Source organism: Dasypus novemcinctus, chromosome 2 (genome assembly GCF_030445035.2).
Source record: "Dasypus novemcinctus isolate mDasNov1 chromosome 2, mDasNov1.1.hap2, whole genome shotgun sequence".
NCBI lineage: Eukaryota > Metazoa > Chordata > Mammalia > Cingulata > Dasypodidae > Dasypus > Dasypus novemcinctus.
The window spans coordinates 25,333,648-25,354,974 of record NC_080674.1 but is presented as its reverse complement, the minus strand read 5'-3'; positions in this window follow the sequence as shown (position 1 = coordinate 25,354,974).

Sequence of the window (21,327 nt, the reverse complement as noted above, 5' to 3'; positions counted from 1 at the left end):
CCTCCTCCCCTGTTTCTGGGAAAGGCAGCTTCCAGTTCCTGTCACAGAGCAGCTCCTGGGGAGGCTCGTGCTGCCAGAGTAGGATGATTACTGACCTTTGCATCTTGGCTGGTAATTTTCTGGAGAGGCTGGCACAGGTCTCCGCAGTTTCCTCCCTGCTGGAGGAGGTACTGGGGCCTAGGCTAGAGTTGCACTCTGACCTGGATGGAAAGAAGTCAGTCCCAACCAGCACTGGGATTTTCAGTCCACCCAGCTCGCTTCCCCTTGTGCCAGTCATGGAGTTAAGATGGCGGCTCCCAGCCTTTTTCTGACCTAGACAGGCTCAAACCTTAGCAGTTTTCAGGATTATACTGTTGTCCACTGAATTTCCTCATCATAGTTGAAATTGGTGCCCAACCGTCTCTTCCTCCCCTGTTTTTGGGAAATGGAGCTTCCAATTCCAACCACAGAATAGCTTCTGGGGTGGCTTGTGCTGCCAAGGTAGGATAATCACTGGTGTCCACAGCTTGGTCAGTAATTTCCCAGAGAGGTTGGTGCAGGTTCTTCCAGCTTCCGTCCTGCTGGAGGTGGAGTTGGGGCTTAGGCTACAGCTGCAATCTGATCTTGATGGAAAGAAGCAGGTCACCCCCAGCACTGTGATCTTCAGTCCACCCCACTTACCCTCATGCCAGATGTGGAATTAAGATGGCAGCTACTGGTCTCTTTCTGGTTTGGACAGGTTTTAGCTCTTCTCCGGATTATACTTTAGCCTGCTGAATTTATTCATCAGTGGCTGATGTTGGTGCCCAACTGTCTCTTCCTCCTCCATTCCTGGGAAGTGGAGCTTTCAATTCCAGCCACAGAACAGCTCCTGAGGTGGTTTGTGCCTCCAGTGGAGGATGGGCACTGGCCTCCAGGACATGGTGCGCTCTACTTATGAGTCTTCTCTGCAGGTGGTCCGTCTCCTCCTTCCACTCCCCCAAGGATGTTGCAGGATGCTCTTTTGGCCTCCTGGAGCCCCCAAACAGGTGCTTCAGCTAGCTCCAGAGAGCCCTGGGTGTTTGCTAATTACCCTGTAGCAGGAGCTGACACTAGGAGCTCCTTACTATCCCGCCATCTTGCTGGTTCTCTCCCCATTGTGTTTGTGATGATAGAGACTACCACTATCAACATGAAAAACATGTTTTTCCCTAAAAATATAGTTTAAAAGATTAAAATATGTAACAGTATGTGGATAAACACATAAATAAAAACAGTCAGTAATTGAAATCAATTTAATGTATATTAATGGAATATGATAAAAATTAAAATGTATAGTAAAAATCAAGGTTTGATTCTTATGTATATATGGGAAGAACACACAGAGAAATATTTTTTATTTATGGATAGTGGAATTAAACTTTTATTACTTTATATGTTCTAAATCATTAAATTGTGTATACTGATCTTTTATTTACTTTTTAATCAGAGACACAATAACCTGTACTAATTAATAATAAAGAGATATATTTGTTTTGCAATTTTAAATAACATTATAAGAAAATATATCTAGCTATTCAGTCATTATTTCATATCTTTTTTACTTAAGAATACATACCATAAAAATTTTAAATATTAAAATGCTTGAATTAGAGAGCTCATGAACAGAAAGTAAATTGACATTTGATCTAAAAGTAACTGATATACATAATCCAAGAATTTTGTTCTTCCTTTGGTATAGCCAATGATTTCACAAAATATTTATCTGAATTATTTATGTTTGCCACACAGAGATACTTTTTTTTGATAAACTTTTAATGTTTATTATTCAGTTTATTCAATCAAATCAAGTTCTTGTAAGTCTTATGTATATTTTTATTAACTAAACACCAACAAATGTCTACAGCAGCACTGTCCAATATAACTTTCTACAATGATGGAAGTGTTCTCTATCTGTGGTGTCTAGTACAGTATCCATGAGCCATAGGCAGCTGTTGAGCACCTGAAATGTGGCTAGTGTGACTGAAGAAGTGTATTATTAATTTTAATTTATTGAAATTTAAATTTAAAGTGTCACACATGAGTATTGGCTCCTGTATTGAGGAGAGCAGGTTAAGACAATAAGCTTTATGCATAGTCTTTTCATACACAGCGTTATAAATAAGGGATAATAAAGTTGTCTTTTAAATAACAATGAGTTAGAAACTAAAAGTACTATTTCCTGGATACAGTTCCTGAATTTATTCAGATACGTCATTTGCCTTTTAAAATCAGTTTTCTTATCAATATATAAAATGAGCAATCAAATGTAATAGTTCCCTAGTGCATTGTTGGTCTTTAAAAGTCTGTGATTTTGTGTTCTATCAGTGAATAGTCAGTGAATAATGAATGATTGTTTACAGTTTAGAATCAGTGTATGGGTAGTTAGTATCTTGAATTGAGCCCATAATATTAGATTAATTTGCTCATTCTATAAATGAAGAAAATAATAAATAATTTACAGATAATAGATTTTAGACCAATAATTTCTGGAACATAGTAAAATGTCAGTAATCCTATTGTTACTTGCTATGTGGCAGAAACTGCTAATTTTTCACTAATGTCTTCTTTATTGTAATAGAACTACTTGTTCTGTCAAGCACATTTTTCAGCCTGGTGTGACTTTGTGATGAACTATGGCAGATGGGATGTTTGTGGAAATGAAATGCACAGATTATAGGTCACCAATGTAAAAAGATCACTCTTCCAGTCCTTTGTTCTACATGCTAGAAGGCAGAGATAATCAGTCAGTTTTGGCAATGCAGACTAGGGCAACTTAGGGAGTGGTATGACAAGACACTATTATCCCAAGAATCTAGATGTCCTTGTGGACCAGAGCTTTTTACATATTCTGGAACGAAGATCAAATATCCTCTGGACTGTTACACTAGAAGAAAACATAAAGATCCATGTTGTATTGCAACTGTTATAGAGGCTTAGTTTGTACTCCACTAACACATTAAACTGATATTTGGGAGAGCCAGTGTTCTCATTAAAAAACAAATGAACTTTAAAAATATGTGGCATTGGCTTTGCACTTGTCATACTGGTAGGATATATAATGCGGAAATTTGCCATCTTAGTTTGTCTTGGCAATGTAGGCAGTAAAATCATTATCTAAGAAAACTTAGAAGAGAGAATTTGTAGTTCTACTAAAGTGATTAAAAAAACTAAAATTGTTGGTGCTCCTTGATACTAGTGGAACAATACAAGGTGGTGATGGAATCAGGCAAAAATCAGTTAACTTCTAAGCAGAGATGAAAGGGAATTCAGCTCTGCTCTAGCAAAATATCTATTCATATGGCCAACAATTTAAATAGATTGAAATTTCAGTAATATTGGGTCCCAGAGTTAGAAAATTCAAGGGCTTCTGAAGGCCAAGCAGCAGGAAATAGTTTGACATTCAGGGTATTTTTCAAGAGCGTCCAGTTAAGTCAGTTAAATGCCAACAGAGGAAGCCAACTCAGCTGCTCTCCCCAGCTTATTCCAAACCTGCTGTTTCAACTGGCCTTCCTTAAGAATTGTGACCAGCTATGATCTGCAACTGTGGAAATCAGCAGAAGTAAATAGGCCAAAAGCCTCTGAGGGATCTGTATCCCCAAAGATACACAAGCCTGCATTCACTAGGCTTAAAAGCATGTTGTCTTCAAGCTTCACTTTTCACTACAGCCCTCAAAGCTTACTTTATATAGGGCCAAAAATGATCAAATGCATAAGAAAGACCCTTCTATAAATGAAATCCACTGATGATGGAAAATAATTGATGGAAGTAACCCAAAGGTTGGAGCTAGGAATTATCAGGTAGACTTATCATCGAAATTTTGCCACATGGGGCCAGGAGTTTTCCCAAGTTCTTCCAGTAGAGGTTGATAAAACTATGAAATACTGGTGGCAATATGCTCCCCACTCTTTAAATTGTTTTTTTGCAGTTAAGTTTCTTCTACTTCAACAATTTATATGAACATGGACATCAGGTGGAGCAGATCGTTTTGTTTATCAGTCACCAGGAAATGCAGAGCTGTATTCCATCTGGCTGCAATGCATATTGCTTCCCCAAGAATCTTGATTAGCTGGATTCATAACAAGTAAGTTATTTGGAAAGTTATAGAGAATGACATTCACAGAAACTTTCGTATTCTGAAACAGGTAATTTTAATTGGTTCCCAAATTTTTGCCTATTTTCCTGCCTTTTAAATAGAATGTGCAAGTTTCAAATAAGCACATGGCCACGCAGAAGTGTGTTACTCCCAGTCTCTTAATCTAAATAATTCTGGCCACTGGGATGCAGAAACGAGATATACAGTTTTGGGGTCATGGAAAAGGAAGAAGTAGCTGTTTGTCTTCTATTTTACTTCTTCCTCCCATTGCAACCTGAAAAATGACAAATTATGATTGATTCAGTTTTGACCATGTAAACAAGTTAAACATCCTAAAGAATGAAACTCCAGCAAGATAGATGAAACCTGAGTACCAGGATGACTTCTCGGAACAGAGCCAGCTATTCATGGAGGCGCTCCTCTTTATGTACCAGGTTCTTTCCTTGAGAATTTGGTAAATATTTTCTACTCCCATCAATTACTGACTGTTTCTTTGGGAAACTCTGGGCTGTGGCCTGATTTTCTAATCTTAATCATGGCATACCATGTCGCTTGCATACATGAAGAATTCCTTCCTTATCTTTGAAGTGCAAGAAATTCACAAAGATATGCCTAGGTAATAATTATTATGCATCACATTTTCCTAAGGTGTGTTGTGCCCTTTTAATCTACATATTCAAGATATTTTTTCTTAAATTTTAAGTTTATTATTGTTTGATTAGGCATGCATATAGTTAGTAGGCTATATTCCAATATTCTTGGAAATAATTTATTTCAAGATGTGTTGGTTTTCTCTTACTGCCATATAAATTATCACTAAGAGTAAGCTAAAACAAAATAAATTTACTTATCTTAGAGATAATAAATGAAGTCAGAAGTCTGACACATGACATACTTGTCTAACATCCAAGTATCTTCATGGCTGTATTCTTTTTTGGAGGCTCCAGTGAGAATCAATTACCTTGCCTTTTACAGCTTCTAGAACAGGGGTTCTTAAACTTTTTTGTTCCATGGACCCCTTTGCCAGTCAGGAGAAAACCACAGACTCTTTACTAAATCCACACTACACTGTGTGTTATTTAATAAATATATCAAGCCTGCACCAACATGTTCCCACAAGAATAATGTTTTTTTGTGTTTTTTTTAAAATTTCAGTTCAAAGTCACAGAACCCTTGTTAAGAACTCCTGCTCTAGTGGCTGCCAGCATTTCTTGGCTCATGATCCTTTCTTCCATCTTCAAAGCCAGCAATTCACATCTTCAACCTTTTTCTGTTCTCACACGGCTGTCTCAAGCCGGAAAGTTCCTCTCCACTTAAAGACTCATGCGATTAGATTATCGAGGTAATCCAGGAAAATCTCTCCAGCTGAAGGTTCATAAACTTAATCACATCTGCAAAGTCCCCTTTGCCACGAAGAGTAACATAGTCACATATTCCAGGAATTAAGGAATGGAAAGCTTTGGGAGCCATTATCCTGTCTACATACATAACATTATTCCTTTTCATTACATTGCTTTGTTTACTTTTTCAGGAGCACAAACTATTCCCTTTGCATTTCTTATAAGTCTATCATTTCTACTTAAATCTGATTAATTCTATTGTGGTTCATTAAAAATTCTCTCTCCTTTGTTAATATTGTCCTTCACATTTTTATATTGTTTTCTCAGTGTTCTCCTCCACTCTGTAATTTAAAAATTACTAGGTGGCTTTATTTTTAAGCCCCTTTTCTTTCTTATTCTGCCACTTCATGTCTCATTTCATTATCTTGTCTCATTGTACTAAGGGTCAGCTGCTATACCTGATTTATTTCTTAATTTCAGGATATACTTGCTTCAATATTATTGCATATATATATATATATATATATATACTTTTTAAAAAATTCATAGTAATCTAAATATTCACTTTCTCTTGACTTTCATTTCTCCTCAAGAGTTTTCTTTCTATGCTTTGCTTTTTTTCCCCTTGTAGCATTGTCTACTTCTTGTAATAGTGATCTTTTGTTTTCATTCCTTTTTCAAAGGGTTGACTTAATGGAAAAAAATAGTGGCAGAAGATTCATGTGATTAATGTGCTAGGACCATGTTCCAGGCTAGTAGTAATTATCTACTATGCCTCACTAACAGCCTATTTTGTGAACATTTGTTTGTTTAACTCATTATTCAGGGCTATTTTCCTTGTTTCTCCTTCTTGACAGAAAGGGGTTTACTATCAGCCCTTGCACCCTGTTTTTATTGCTCTAAATTGATGTATAAAGTGTAGTTTTGATTTTTCCTCCTTGGAATGTCTACCTTCTTGAGGGAAAGTTGTGCTGTTGTGCTTGGTGTTATGTTTGCAATTTCAGATAAACTTTGTCAAAAACATCATTCACCCTTTTTTGAACATTTCTGTATTTTGCATTATTTTCTCCTACATTGCACTTTGGGCGGGGGGAAGCTTTCTAAACTTGTAGTTTGTGCTTTCAATTCCTTTTGTTGTTGTTTGTGTTGTATCTAGGAAGATACTAAAAAAACATCAATTTTTCCTTTCATTTGCTTGGAGAAGTTCTGTAAAAGGGAGATTATTGACTACAAGTAAATATAATTTTATTAATCAAATTCATTTAAGGAAATCAAAAACATGACTAACAAATTTTACCTTGATATATATACATATACATTCATATTCTGCATTTGTACATATATTTAACATTTATATTCAAGCATTCAGATACTTTTTGAAATAACACATCTCAAGCACTCTTTTATTTGTATTTCAAATCTGGGTGCACCTACTGAAATATGTTAATTTTGAAGCAAACGTAACAATATTATTTTAAGCACTAATAAATTTATTCTTTCATTTGCATACATAGAAACAAGTGTCTGTATTTAAATTGCCACAAGTTGGAAGTTATTAAGAAGATTTATGTTTTTTTTTTTCTTTTTCCTTCATTTCAAAAGGAAAAGGATTTTGCTTTGGGAAACTTTCCTATTTTTTCCATCACTTATTTTGTCAGCTCAATCAAGTGTTACTGACATTGGGTGGCAAAGTGCTTGGTTGGGATCCGAGGTCTGTACACCTTACTCTGATCCAGAGTTCCAGCTAATAATGAGCAATAGTCAAAGCTCATGAGGGACATGTGAAATAAAGTCTTTAAAAAAAAATTAGAGAATAATCCCTAATGATATCCCAAGTTCAAGGTTTCTGGATTGGTATTTTGAAACGTGCTTAAGTGACACTATAATTAGGTATCAGTAAGAGAAAGATTATTTGATTCTCTGCAAGTATTTAGAAATTTAATAATACCCTTCTAGGCAACCCATTTTTTAATAAAAAGATCATAATGAAACTACTAAATGTTTTTAAACTGAATGAAAATGCAACATAGAACAATAAAATGTATGTGAGGAAGCTAAAACAGGATTTAGAGAGAAAATGTTTTCATTCAAAACTAATACAATAAAGCCAGAAAGGTCTCTGACTAATGATCTAATCTTCCACCTTAAAAAACTAGACAGGGAAGATAAAATTAAACTCAAAGAAAGCAGAAAGAATAAATTAATTGAACAAAAAAGAAAGTTTTGGTAATATGGTGATGATTAAAAGGGGAAATGTTAGATTGTGTATGTGATAACAGAATAAAAATTAGAAAAAAAATTACTTGGAACTACACTACACGAACAGTGAATACTAAGTTAAACTGTAGACTTTAATTAATAGTACAATTTTAAATGTACTACCTCAATGCGAAGTGTTGGTGGGGGATATAAGTGAATCTTGTATTTTTGCATGATTATTCTGTAAACCCACAACTTCTCTAATAAAGAAATACAAAGAAAAGAAAAAAAAAGCAAGGTGAGACCCAACAGAGATTAAAAAATAAATAATAAAAGTAATGAAATAAAAACAGGAAAACATATAAAAGCAAAAACTGTTTTTTAAATATAAAAATCATTGATAAACTCTTAGCTAAACAATCAGGAAAAGAGAAAGAGGGGTGGGGATGGAGAGAGAAAGAAATAGGGAGAAAGAGGGAGAAAGAGAAATTATCTACTAATATTTGGAAAGAGTAAGGAAAGATCTCCATACATCCTATAGACATTAAAAAGATAACAGAATGCGATGAAGAATTTTATAACAATGTATTAGAAAATATAGAGGGAATGGGCATTTTTCTTGAAAACAACATAAACTAAAAACCTCATACAAAAGAATTAGTTCATGAGAAAACTTTTTATATTAAAAAATAGATAATCTGTATAACTTTATATCTATTAAACAATTGAATACTGAGTTACAAATTTTCCTGCAGAATAAAGTCTATAATTCTAGATGGTTTTATGGTGAATTCTAACAAAACTTTAAGGGGGAAATAAAATAATTGTATGTAAATTATTTCTGATAATAGAAGAGAAATGAACATTTTCCAACCCCTTTTATGCGACCAGAATTACCTTTCCACAAAACAAGACAAAGACATTACTGAAGATGGAAACTACAAACCAATATTCCTCATGAATACAGATGCAAAAATCCTTGCAGTGATATTTATATTCCTTAGAATTGCCCAATAGGGTTTCCAATAGGAGTGCCCGAATCGGGTTTAGTTATTAGCATCTGAGTATAGTATGGGGAATGGTCAAGTGGTCTGGGCAAAGTCATTGAAGTTTGTGCAGTCTTGTCTGTGCATATACTTAGTGTTTTTCTCTACTTTGTGTATAAAAGTATTAGAAATCTGTAGCTTTATGATCAATAGCATGCAAAATCTTTAATTTATGTTATAGCTTATGAAAATCAATGAAAATGACCTGTGTCTTGGTTTGTCATAACTTTACAGCTTGGGTTTTTAAAATTTTCCTGTCATGCAAGTTATTTTCCCTTTTTCCCTCAGTATCCCTGGACCACTTTTCCTAATTTATTTGCTACCCCCAAACCTAGAGTGATCTTAAGATATGCCAAAAATAAACCCTGAAAACTACCTTTACCCATTAGTCAGAAGTATTTTATACCCTGTCCAACTTCTTTATTACATATAATTTGATTTAACCTCCCTTTCTCACTCTTTTATCCTGTCAAATTCAGTGATTTCTCTTTCCATACTCAAATTTTGTATTATTAGGCTAAATAAATTAGTCTGCTCAAGAAAGCATTTTATGGAAAGATGGAAGGGTGGGGAGAAAAAAGATAGATATTAATTATTCTTTTACTTTTAAGTTGTTTAACTGTATAACATATATTCAAATAAGATACAGTTTTAAGTTAAGTGATGATTGCTGGATTTGCCTACATGGTAGTTAGAAAAAAGTGTTTAAACATGTATAAAAGGTCTTGCAACGACTGTATGCCGATAGTTTCATTCCAAAACAAAAAGCCATTAACAAAAGATGGCAAGGATTATTGTCAACTGTTATAGTTGCTATGGTATTATCAATTGTTAACAAAATGTCCTTTGGGCTTACTGACATTGAAATTAAGAAAATCTTAGAGAACAATTATAATTCTTTATAACATGTTCTTCTCTTTAAAGAAAAGTATACACTTCCTTGAGAGTGTCCATAAATCAAAAATTCCAACTAAATAGAAAATTAGAAAGAGAAAGAATTTTAAACATCTAGATGATTATCAATTGCTAAGCAATACACAGCAAGGATAAATCATAAATCATAACAGGCCAATATAATTGCCTCTTTTATAAAACCGTACGATTAGCTGTTGATTTTAGTACATTCATTAACTAACCTGTCATATTTTCCCTTGTATGTTTTAGATAATTTAGCTTGAATATGCATGATCACCTCAACATGGAATAAACAGCAGTGCAGATTTGAAAATGAATATTTCACTATCAATGAATTATTGTTGAATATGTTAGGATACAACAAAATTATTCAATAATGGAAGACACTAATGAATGTTATGTGATAAGAATTAAGATTTTTTTCATGCATACTAGAAACGATCAATTATTTCAAAAATAGCTTAATGGAATTTAGAGGAAAACTAGGATGGATACTGTATGATTGCCCTATTATGAACTAAATATATTATGTAAAATATAAATATATTATGTGGAATATGAATATGGGTAAAATTGCATATGTAAGACCTCAGAATGTTTTAAAGGTTTATTTTCCTCTGGCTGAATTTAAAGAGAGAAGTTCTTTATACTTTATTCTATATTTCACTCTATAATCTCTAAAAATGGCTTTAATTACTTACTTACCTTGATGGTTCTAAACACATTTAACTGAGACAAACTTTTCATAAGAACTTTATTTCCAAATACCTAACTGTCTAATGAAGTACCTGCTTGGGCAGTTCAAAATCATCACCCACCATACATAAGGATTTTTGTAGTTGCAATTGATAGGAGATTGATTGATTGATTGATTGATAGATGTATATATGTAGATATAAACATGTGAATATCTTACAGATTAACTAGGCCAAAAAGGCAAACAATGAGTTCACATAATTGTTAGGTATTTGGGATTTGTTATTAGAATTCAAGGGATATTGAAGAAGCTGGAACCACAGGAGAGGAGCTAAGAGTCAACATTTCCAGATATCTAATTTCTCTCCATTTATCCCATATCTTTATTTGTGTCAGTTTGACTTCATTTGTAGATTAATTTACTCTGTATTTTCTAAATGCTCTATATAGAGGGGAATAAAATAACATCCTCTCGCTTAACGCAATTTGATTCCCAATCCCGGTGGAAGGGAACTGATAGATACTTATTGGCCTCCCTCTCCTAGTGGATGGAATATTATTATTGGTCAGGTCTTGGCTGTATTTCCAAAAGTGATACATTTCCTTCCCAGAAGAAAGGTGATGGGGACTATCTTTTCATGTGAATAAAAATATGAACCAAGTGCTGACATGCGTATTTGTTTCCTAGGACTGCTGTAACAAGTGGCCAGCTTCAAAGAACAGAAAATTATTATCTCACAGTTTTGGAGGCCAGTGATCCACAGTAAATGTGTTGGCATGGTTGAATTCTTCTGGAGACTCCAAGGAAGAATCTAGTCCATCCCTCTCTCCTAGCTTCTCTTTCTTTCTTATCTTCTGATTAGAACATTTCAATAATCAATGTTCAAGTTTACTAATACATTCTGTAACTCTATTCTCCTATTAAACCAATCAAAGGATTTAAAAATTTTAGCTACTCTATTTTTCAGTACAGTAAAATTATAAACTATAATTTCCAGCTATTTATTTAATTTTTATTGATATTTTTAATCTTTTTGTTAAAAAGATACTATCTTTTACCTAGTTGAGTATATTTAAAATAGCATACTTAAAGTGCTTTTCTGATAATTTTAGCACATGGGTTATCTAGGTTTTGGTATTACTTGTCTTTTCCCTAAAGAATGTGTACATTATCCTGTTTTGTTTTTTTTACATCGAGTTATCTTGGACTCTATAATGGATATTGTAAATGGTATATTGTACAAATCCTAGATTGTGTAATATTAATTTAAAGATGGTTGTTATTTTTGTTTTGGCATGTTATTAACTTGGATTGATTCAAATTTCATGCTCTGTCTTAACTATATTGGACAGCAGCTCAAATGTCATCTGATTTAAATTCTTTTAGTCATAGTTGCCAGCTGTCTGGAAAGTTTTTCATACATGAATATTATCTGTAATAGGGTTCAGCCAGAAATTTGAGCATAATTCACATACAAAATTTGATGTATTCATTGTCTGCCTCTTTCCCAACTCCTGTTCTGGCTGTAGTTTCCTCAAATTCATTTATTCAGTTCTTCAGCCTGAAAATGGATGCTTTCCTGTTGGAAGATTTAGCCTTCATTGCAGCACTGAAACTAGCAAGCTTTTTGGTCTAAAGCCACAAATACTGGTAACTCAGGTTGCTAATCTCTTCCTCTAATTTTGACTCTTTCCTCAAATCTTTTAACTTTCATTCACTACCCAGAGAGTTTTGGTTGTTATATTTTGTGAAGAGTTTACAGTTGCTATTTAAGAGGATAATTCTGGTAGGTTATATCATTATAGTAAAAGAAGAACACCAGTCATAAAGTATTATGGATTAATGAATTTTTGGATAAGGCAGGCTCTTTTAATAACTTTGCCATATTTATCTTTTTAAGGATTCTTTAATCATGCCTATATTTGTTTGTTCTTTTCTGTAGTCATTTTCCTTCTACTTGTAGATTTTTTAAATGTAAGGAATGCTTGTATTGATGAGTTTTATACATTTTATGTCTAAAGTATCTTTATTTCACATTCAGTATGGGAGAATTATTTTTGAGGTCATAGAAACCAAGGTTGGTGATTATTTTCTTTCAAATCTTTAACAATGTCAGAAAAATGATTTCAGATTTCCATTCTTTCTGTGGGCAGGTCTCCTTTCATTTTATTCTTTAAGGATATACATCTCTCACTATTTTACTTTTGAGGTATAATTTACACAAAAGGAATAATAGCAACATCCTCTGTCCCACTGAAGCAAGTATTGATATGATTTATGCTGAACAAGGTTAATTTTACTTATTTTAGCATTGCATGTGCTAGGGATTAAATCATGTGCCCCATAAAGCCATGTTCAAGTCTTAACCACCTATCCTGTTAGTGTGAACTTATTTGCAAAAATAACTTTTGGGGATATTATCAGTCAATATGTGGCCAAACGGAATGAGAATGCACCTTATTCAATATGGCTGATGTCCTTAAAAGCACAGAAAATTGGACAAGGAAATAGAAGCCACAAAGAGAGAGAAATCACCATGTAACAGAGGCAGAGATGCATCTATGAACCAAAGAACCCTAAAGATAGTCAGCAAGCCGGTAACAGATTCTACCAACTCTGGAAGAATGTATGGTCTGGAAAATACTTGATTTTGAACATCTATTTACCAAAAATGTGCGACAATAAATTAAACCAAACTATATATTGTATTTGACATAGCAGCCATGGCAAATAAAGAAAGCATGTAGATGAAATCATGTGGTATGTGTATGTTTCAGTGCTTTATTACTTTATCTCAACATAATATCTGAGTCTTTTTAATATTATTGACCAGAGCAGCAGTATTTCATTGTCTAAATATACAAGAGTGTATTTATCCCTTCCTTTACTGAAGAGCATGTGTTTTATTTCAAGGTTTTGGTCATTATCTATCAGCATTTTGTACATGAGGTTGAGTAGATGTATATTGTTATTTAATTTGGATAGACATTAGAGACTAGAATTGTTGTGTTATAGGCTAGATATACATTTGATTATTTAATAAACTGACCAATCTATTTCCAAAATGTTTATATCAATTTATATTCTTATTAAAATGTGTGTGCATTCAAATTGTTCAACATTCTATTCAATATTTGGTGATGTTTTTTTTAAATTTTTATCCATTTTGAAGGATGTGGGCGGCAGACTTGGCCCAGTGGTTAGGGCATCCGTCTACCACATGGGAGGTCTGCGGCTCAAACCCCGGGCCTCCTTGACCTGTATGGAGCTGGCCCAGGCGCAGTGTTGATGCGCGCAAGAAGTACCCTGCCACGCAGGAGTGTCCCCCGCTTAGGGGAGCCTCACGCGCAAGGAGTGCGCCCCGTGAGGATTGCCACCCAGTGTGAAAGAAAATTCAGCCTGCCCAGGAATGGCGCCGCACACACAGAGAGCTGACACAAGATGACACAACAAAAAGAAACACAGATTCCCGTGCTGCTGACAACAACAGAAATGGACAAAGAAGAAGACGCAGCAAATAGACACAGAGAACAGACAACCAGGTTGCGGGGAGAAGGGGAGAGAAATAAATAAATAAATAAATCTTAAAAAAAAAAAAGGATGTTATCCTAGTTTGCAAGGGGTACTGTAACAAGGTACCATGAACTAGTTGTTGTTGTTATTGTTTTAAGATATATTTTATTTATTTATTTCTCCCCACCTCCTTGTTGTTTTTCACTTGCTATGTCTGTCTTCCTTGTTTCTTTAGGAGGCACTGGGAGCCAAACCTGGGATATCTGATATGGGAGGGAGGTGCATAATCCCTTGAACCACCTCTGCTCTCTGTTTTGTTATGTTTTCCATTGTCAATGGGACCTTACTTTCTCCAAAATCTGTAGTGATCTAGTGGTGGACTGTTGGCAATCCATAACTCAATCTCCCTCCATCAGATGGCCTTATTTCTTCTCATCTGTCTCCTCCTCCTATGTGCAAATTTCCTCTGTTTATTAGAACTCCAGTTCTTCCTTGTGGATGTCTTCCATACGGATGTCTTAATGTTAGACATTGTGTATAAAAGAACAGTAGAGTCTAAGGTAAACAGTATTTATACCCAGAAGTAGTCTGATCCTTCTCCTGTTAATAGGGAAATTGAGTCAATCAAGTCTGTAGTTGTGCTGACGATGGACTTCGCTGTTTCGTGCATCATAATGTACCAAAGGCTTCAAATTCCCCTCATGGTAGACTCTTACTGTCAGGTGCTAAATGTGAGACCTTGAGTGCTAAAGGAATTCTCGCCATCTTCAGACTTCAACACGTCCTTCTTTACTGTACCACAGAGATGTCTCACAGCACACTCCTCTCCTGCAGTAGTAGATTGCTGTTGTGGGGTACTATGTGCAAATCTTGTAATGGGGGTAGGCAAATTTCTCATTTTCTGATTTCTTATATTCCTATATCAATTTGAGACAGGCATTATGCGTATGAGTCTCAGGTTGAGAGGATATCTGCATTCTTGTCTTTCTTTCATAGTCAATACCTTCTGAATCTCTGCTATCCTAGTTTGTGCTGAGTTCAGAGAACAGGCAGGCTTCTAGTCCAGCAGTAATCACAACTCCAACATTTTACCAGACTAGCAGCAGCTGATTTCTTTCTCAGTTAATAGAGGTTGCTAGGTAGGTGATCTCTTGCCTCTCCTCCAGGAGCATCTAACATGTGCCTGGTATCAATGTAGAATCCACCCTGTAATCTACTTTTATGTTACTTAAAACATACATTAAATGAATTTGGTGCTCACCAGTTGTTGTTTCACTGACTTTTTACTTCTGTTGACTCTTGTTTGAATGAAACTGAGCTTTTAGATCAGTAGTTCTCAACTTCAGTGAGCATCAGAAAAATCTGGAGACAATTGGTTACAGAGGAATTGCTGAGACACTCCCACAAAGTTTCTGATTCAATGGATTAGGGCAAGGGTGTGAAATATGCATTATTATGAAGTTCCCAGTGGTGGTAGTCTGGACACCACACACTGGGAATCACTGTTGTAGGTCAGAGTCACAAACTGTAGCCCACGGGCGAACCTATAAGTGTCTTGTTTTAGTAAATAAAGCTTTATTGGAACACAACCAATGGGAATGGACATTCATTTGCATTGAATTAGCTTGTTAATTTTTATAAATGTTCCTGAAGTGTTCTGATTGCATTTGCCTTGAATCTATAGGTACAGTTTAGGGAACTACCATGATGACTGTTCAAGTACGAAGTATTTACATTAATAGTAAATTGTTTAGATTTTAAGGTTAAAAGCAATCCTCTAAGGAAGTGAATTTGGCTCAATGGGTAGAGCTTCTGCCTACCAAATGGGAGGTCCAGGGTTCAAACTCAAAGCCTCCTGACCAGTATGGTGAGCTGGCCGACCACAGTGCTGATGCACACAAGGAGTGCTCTGCCTTGCAGGGATGTCCTGCATGTAGGGGAGCCCCACATGCAAGGACTGCACCCTATAAGGAAAGCCACCCCATGTGAAAAAAAGTGCAGCCTGCCCAGGAGTGGTGCCACAAACATGAAGAGCTGACACAGAAAGATGATGCAACAAAAAGAGATAACAGTTTCCTGGTGCTGCTGGCAAGAATACAAGTGGACACTGAAGAACACACAGAGAATGGACATAGAGAGTAGACAACTGGGGGAGGGAAGGGGTGAAGGGGAGAGAAATAAATAAATAAAAATCTTTATAAAAAAAAGCCTCAAAGATTCTAGGCAAAATACTTAGTTACTTATTAAGGATAAAATATCCTATCTAGAATCATACCCCTCCACCAAATAAGGTAATGCATCAGTGGAGCAATGTTATTAAAAGACTCAAGTAAGACCATGTAAAACAAGGAATTTGTGTATGAAATTCTCTTCTTTTACATTCCAGGTCATAGAAAAACAATATTAAACAATTTTAAACCTTAAAGAACTCATGGAGAAGGCCTTTATAAGGAATTACACAGAACGAACTTTTTTTAAGGGTCAGATAGAACATGTTTTTTGGCTTTGCAAATCCTATGGTCTATTGTTGCAACTACTCAATTCTACTACTGTAAAGCATGAAAGCAGTCATAGAAAATATGTACTTTAATGATCACTTGAACTTTTACAGTGATGACAATGCAAGTTATGGAGAAAGAACTTTTATTTTTAACTAATGGTTGTTGGACAACTGAATATCATATTTTTAAAAAAGGACGTAAAACCTTTGTTCACATAATACACTAAAATTTATTTGAGTTGGACTGTAATTTAAAGAAAAACCTGAAACACCAAAATTTTAGGAGGAAAAGAGAAAGAAATCTTTGTGACCTTGGGGATTGCAAAATTTCATGGATAGGACACAAACAGCTAAGTGAAAAAAGTTATTACATAGTGCGTGATTCAATTTGTATGAATTTCTAGAAAAAGCAAAATTATAGTGACAGAAATCAGATAATTGTTTTGCAGTTTCCAGGATGGTGGTTAAAGAGTTTGACTGAAAAGGGGCATGAGGAATCATTTTAAGGTTATGGAACTCTTCTATATCTTGTTTGCAATGGATTTAACTTGATGACAAAAATGAACATTTATCAAACAGTACAGATAATTTTGTTATATGTGTGTTATATCTCAATAAGGCTAGTGGGCAAAAAAATAGGCATGCATTTTGGGAATATAGAAATAAAACTATTGATTTATAGATAACTTGATCATACATATATATACACATAAATTTAAATGTTTGTACTCTGTGATGTAGGCATTTCACTTCTCAATATATACCTGAGAAATGAAAATATTTGACTACAAATAGACATGTCCAGGATTTTTGTAGTACTTATAATCACAAATTCCAAAAACTGTAAACAAGAGTAATGGACACCAAAATGTGACTGGCTAACGTAATTTATAAGGACAGAAATCAGAAGAGTGTATTCCCTTGAAGAGATTGACAGGAAAAGACAAAATTAATATTTCTGGACTGAGCAATGCTTTCTAGGTTGATAGTACTGTGTGACTATATATACATTGGTCAAAACTTATAAAACTATACAACTAAGATTCATGACTTAACTATATGTAAATTGTACCACAATAAAAATATCTACAAGTTAAAATATAAATTAAATTTTGGTGATATACCTAATATTATAAGTTGTCTTGCAAATATTGATTTTATTAGGATTTCTGTTTACTTTGAGCATTGTCTTTCAGAGTATTTATTTCTGTGGAAATTTTGTAACCTGTATAATCTACTAACTGGAAGGCATCAGAGAGTATGTATGAAGGGGAACGTAACATATGCCTTTAAGCTATTGTCAATAAAATGTACAAAGTTCTTTGTAAATGTTCCATTCAAAACAGGTTACTAAAGATAAAATCTATGCTTGCAGAAATAATAATAAAATGTTATTTTTTTGGCCTTCTGTGGCATATTGTTTTGCTTATCTACTGATTTCTCTTTTCATTGTCTGAATTGACCGCTTCATGTGAATTATAACAATTTTTTTGGATTTTATCATCTGTGATTTCTATGCAGTAACCAATTCTTACATGTCTAAGGCATATTTTATGAGCAGTAAAATATGCATTCTGTACTGATTCCTCTATTAAATTTTCTTACTGAAAAAAGTTTTTGTGTAAAATAGCTATACATATATATAAGCATATGTATATCATTTCCTTCTTTCATTATTTACCTTAAATCATCAATTTATCACTGTAATTATTAGCATAAAATCAAAAAAGATACAGAGAAGATTAATGCATGTGCCTATATCCAAATCCTCAACAATTCAACTACTTATAAGAGGGATGGAAAGTCTGGAAAAGTTCTTGAATGGATCCCAGCTTTAGTAAGCTGTGATGGATGACTAACAACTTAGGAATTTTGCTGCTTCTTCCTCATGTGTAGATTACAGGCCAATTTCTATAAGCCCTTGGATATTTTCTCTAAGTCCAGTCTCTAGTCTTGGCCCTTGAGATCAGATAATTGATTATAAATAATTAGATGGAAATATGAGAAAGAAATTACTTTGAAAGAGAAGCCATTTATTCCATGAATCTTTTTCTATTTGAGTAATTCAAATATATTTTTCTCTGAGAAATTGTATTACTGAAAACTGTGAACCAAAATATTTTCATGAGGATGTTTTGCAATGATATTTTATAGATATGGCAAAATAAAATTCATAGCCTCAAAGTGTAATATTATATTTCCTTGATGATATAATATTATATCATCAAGTGTGGGTTTGATGGAAAGTCACAGGCAAAGATTTCCTTAATCAATAGTATCTTTTGTATTAACAGAAAGGGGGAGAAAAATGCTATCAAATAAATTGTATCTAATTATATAGTTAAGAGTGAATCCATAAATGAAAGCATTCTATGGCTGAAAAGCCTAACCACATACAAATGCTGACTTTCTGATAGGTATTTCCTATAAAATTCTGAAACTAAGTTCCAAAAAGAATTTTATATTACAAATGAAAACCATGCTCATTCTTGTTAAAAAGAAATCCACTGTGAAAATAAAATTGAGCCACCAGGTTTTCAGAAAATCAATTATAAGCAATGTGATCTCCCTTCTGACATTTTCTACATGTGCATGGAATTATTCTGTCCTTCTTTTGAAATGCTGACTGTGTATGTTATATCTATTTGAAAATCTTATATTCAGTATCTAAATTATAAATTATATTTTCATTAATAAGACTACATTTTAAAATCTCAGAGGACAAGTAGTCATCAGAATATTTTTTTAAATTAATAGTAGAGCATTACTATTTTGCATTTTATTTAAGAACATTCTTTGACATTTTCCAAGGATATTAATTGACTGATAATATAGAAGCATATTGCATTTTAATGAAATGCATCAAGTTTGATAGCATGTTTTTGTGCCCTCAGAGTTTCATATATATAATCCCTGGAGTCAGGTCATGACACTCCCTCTTACCACTGATGTCTTTCATGCCACAAACTTTCTACTGTGAGATTTCATCATATTGGATGCATCAAGGAAAGTACTAAATAATTGGATGGCAGATATCTTTACCTAAGTAAACTAAATGTAGTCACTGTATTACTGGTGTCCTTGAAAGAGAAATTAACTTTTGCAACTATAAAAAATTCTAGTTCCATATTGTAAGGAAATGTCTTCAGTATTCCTATCCCAAGTATATAATTCCCATAGATGCCTAGCAGTCATCAGTGACAGCTGCAGAAACATGGCACGTCTCAGAAATTACTACAATGACAAAAGTGAAGAAATGACTGGAACTTATCTCTAATTAGAGGAAAGAAACTCAAAACTGGAAGCATCCTAGATAGCTCAGACCACAAATATCATACAAATATAGTATGATTGGGTTGGGTGATTTCTAAGCCTTTTTTTTGTAAGAATTTTTTTATTCTTTTTAAAATAAATTTAATTTTTTTAAAGATACATAGATCTTACAAAATGTTACATTAAAAATAAAGGAGGATTCCATATACCCCCATTCCCTATCCCCTCCCCCCCCCACACACACACTCCTCTCACATCTCCTAATTCTTTCATCACTGTGGCACATTAATTGCATTTGTTGAATACCTTTTGGGGCACTGCTACACAGCATGGATTATACTTTACATTGTAGTTTGCACTCTCTCCCAGTCCTTTCAGTGGGCTCTGGCAAGATATTTGATGTCCTGCATCAGTCCCTGCAATATCATTCAGGACAACTCCAAGTCCTGAAAATGCCCCCATATCACACCTCTTCTTCCCTCTCTCTGCCTTCAGCAACTCCCATGGTGATTGTCTCCTTATCAATGATACAGTTTCTTCCATTGATAGAGTCACAATGATTCCATAGTAGAATACCAGTAAGTCCACTCTACTTCATATTTTATTCTTCCATCCTGAGGACCCTGAGATGGCAATACCCACTTCACCTCTAACTCAAGAGGGGGCTTAGATCTCACATGGCTGATGGACGGAATTCTGCTTGCAGCCGTAGACTCAGTTCCCTGGTGTAGTGGTTGACCATCCCTACCACCCTGTTAACCAACATGGGTAAGTCCAACTAACCGAAGAGTAGGTGCTGCAATTCTGCTGAAGCTCATGGCCCCACTGGAGAAGGTAGTGCAATTACATGCTGAATTTGGCTTAGAGAGTGACCACATTTGAGCAACATGGAGTCTCTCAGGAGGTAACGAATTCTTAGGCACCTTCAGCTCTAGGCCTAGTTGAAATTTCAAACACACGACTCCTAAGCATAGTTATCAGTATCAAAGGACCATCATTGGACCATTCTTCTTCATTGGTCTTTGTCTTGACACTTGGGAGTTTGTTGCTGCTCCACAGGGCAGTGCCACAGAGTTCCCTGGAATGGGAGCTCAGCACTTACCCAATTGTTGTGTGAAACTCTACCCATTATGTAAATCCCCAAGGAACATCCAAACATATCTATGTACCCTATATTCATACCCTGGAGAATACCCTCCCATCCATGCATCCCTCATCAATGACACCCTCCCATCAGTGCTCCTCCCCTGCCATAGTTGAACCCCTCTGTGATCAGAAAACTTCTTCAAAAATGAAGTCTAATATATTGCCAAATTCAATTAATAGGAAAATGAAATATAGTGATAGGTTTAAAGCTTAGGAATAGAATACATAATGATTTAGAAAAATAAAACAGTAAAAAATAAATTGGGGTATTAAAAAAATGAAAACAACAAATTTTTTGATGTTTTGCCTTTCATCACCATAATAGGTGCTTCCCTGTATGTACAGTAGCAAGGCAATCTCTTCCATTTCTTCCTCAGTGTCTACATTCTTCTTTTTTTTATGTCTTCAAAGAAATTTTTATGTCACAGTAAAGTTCCATATAGAATATAGGGGACTCCAATATACCCAACATCAAACCCTTTTCCCCCTTCCCCAGCAATGATCTTTATACATGTGGATTATTCATTTGCTGCAACTGATGTACAGATATTGAAACATAGCTACCAACCGTGGTTCCATTATGGCTTACATTATGGTTTATATT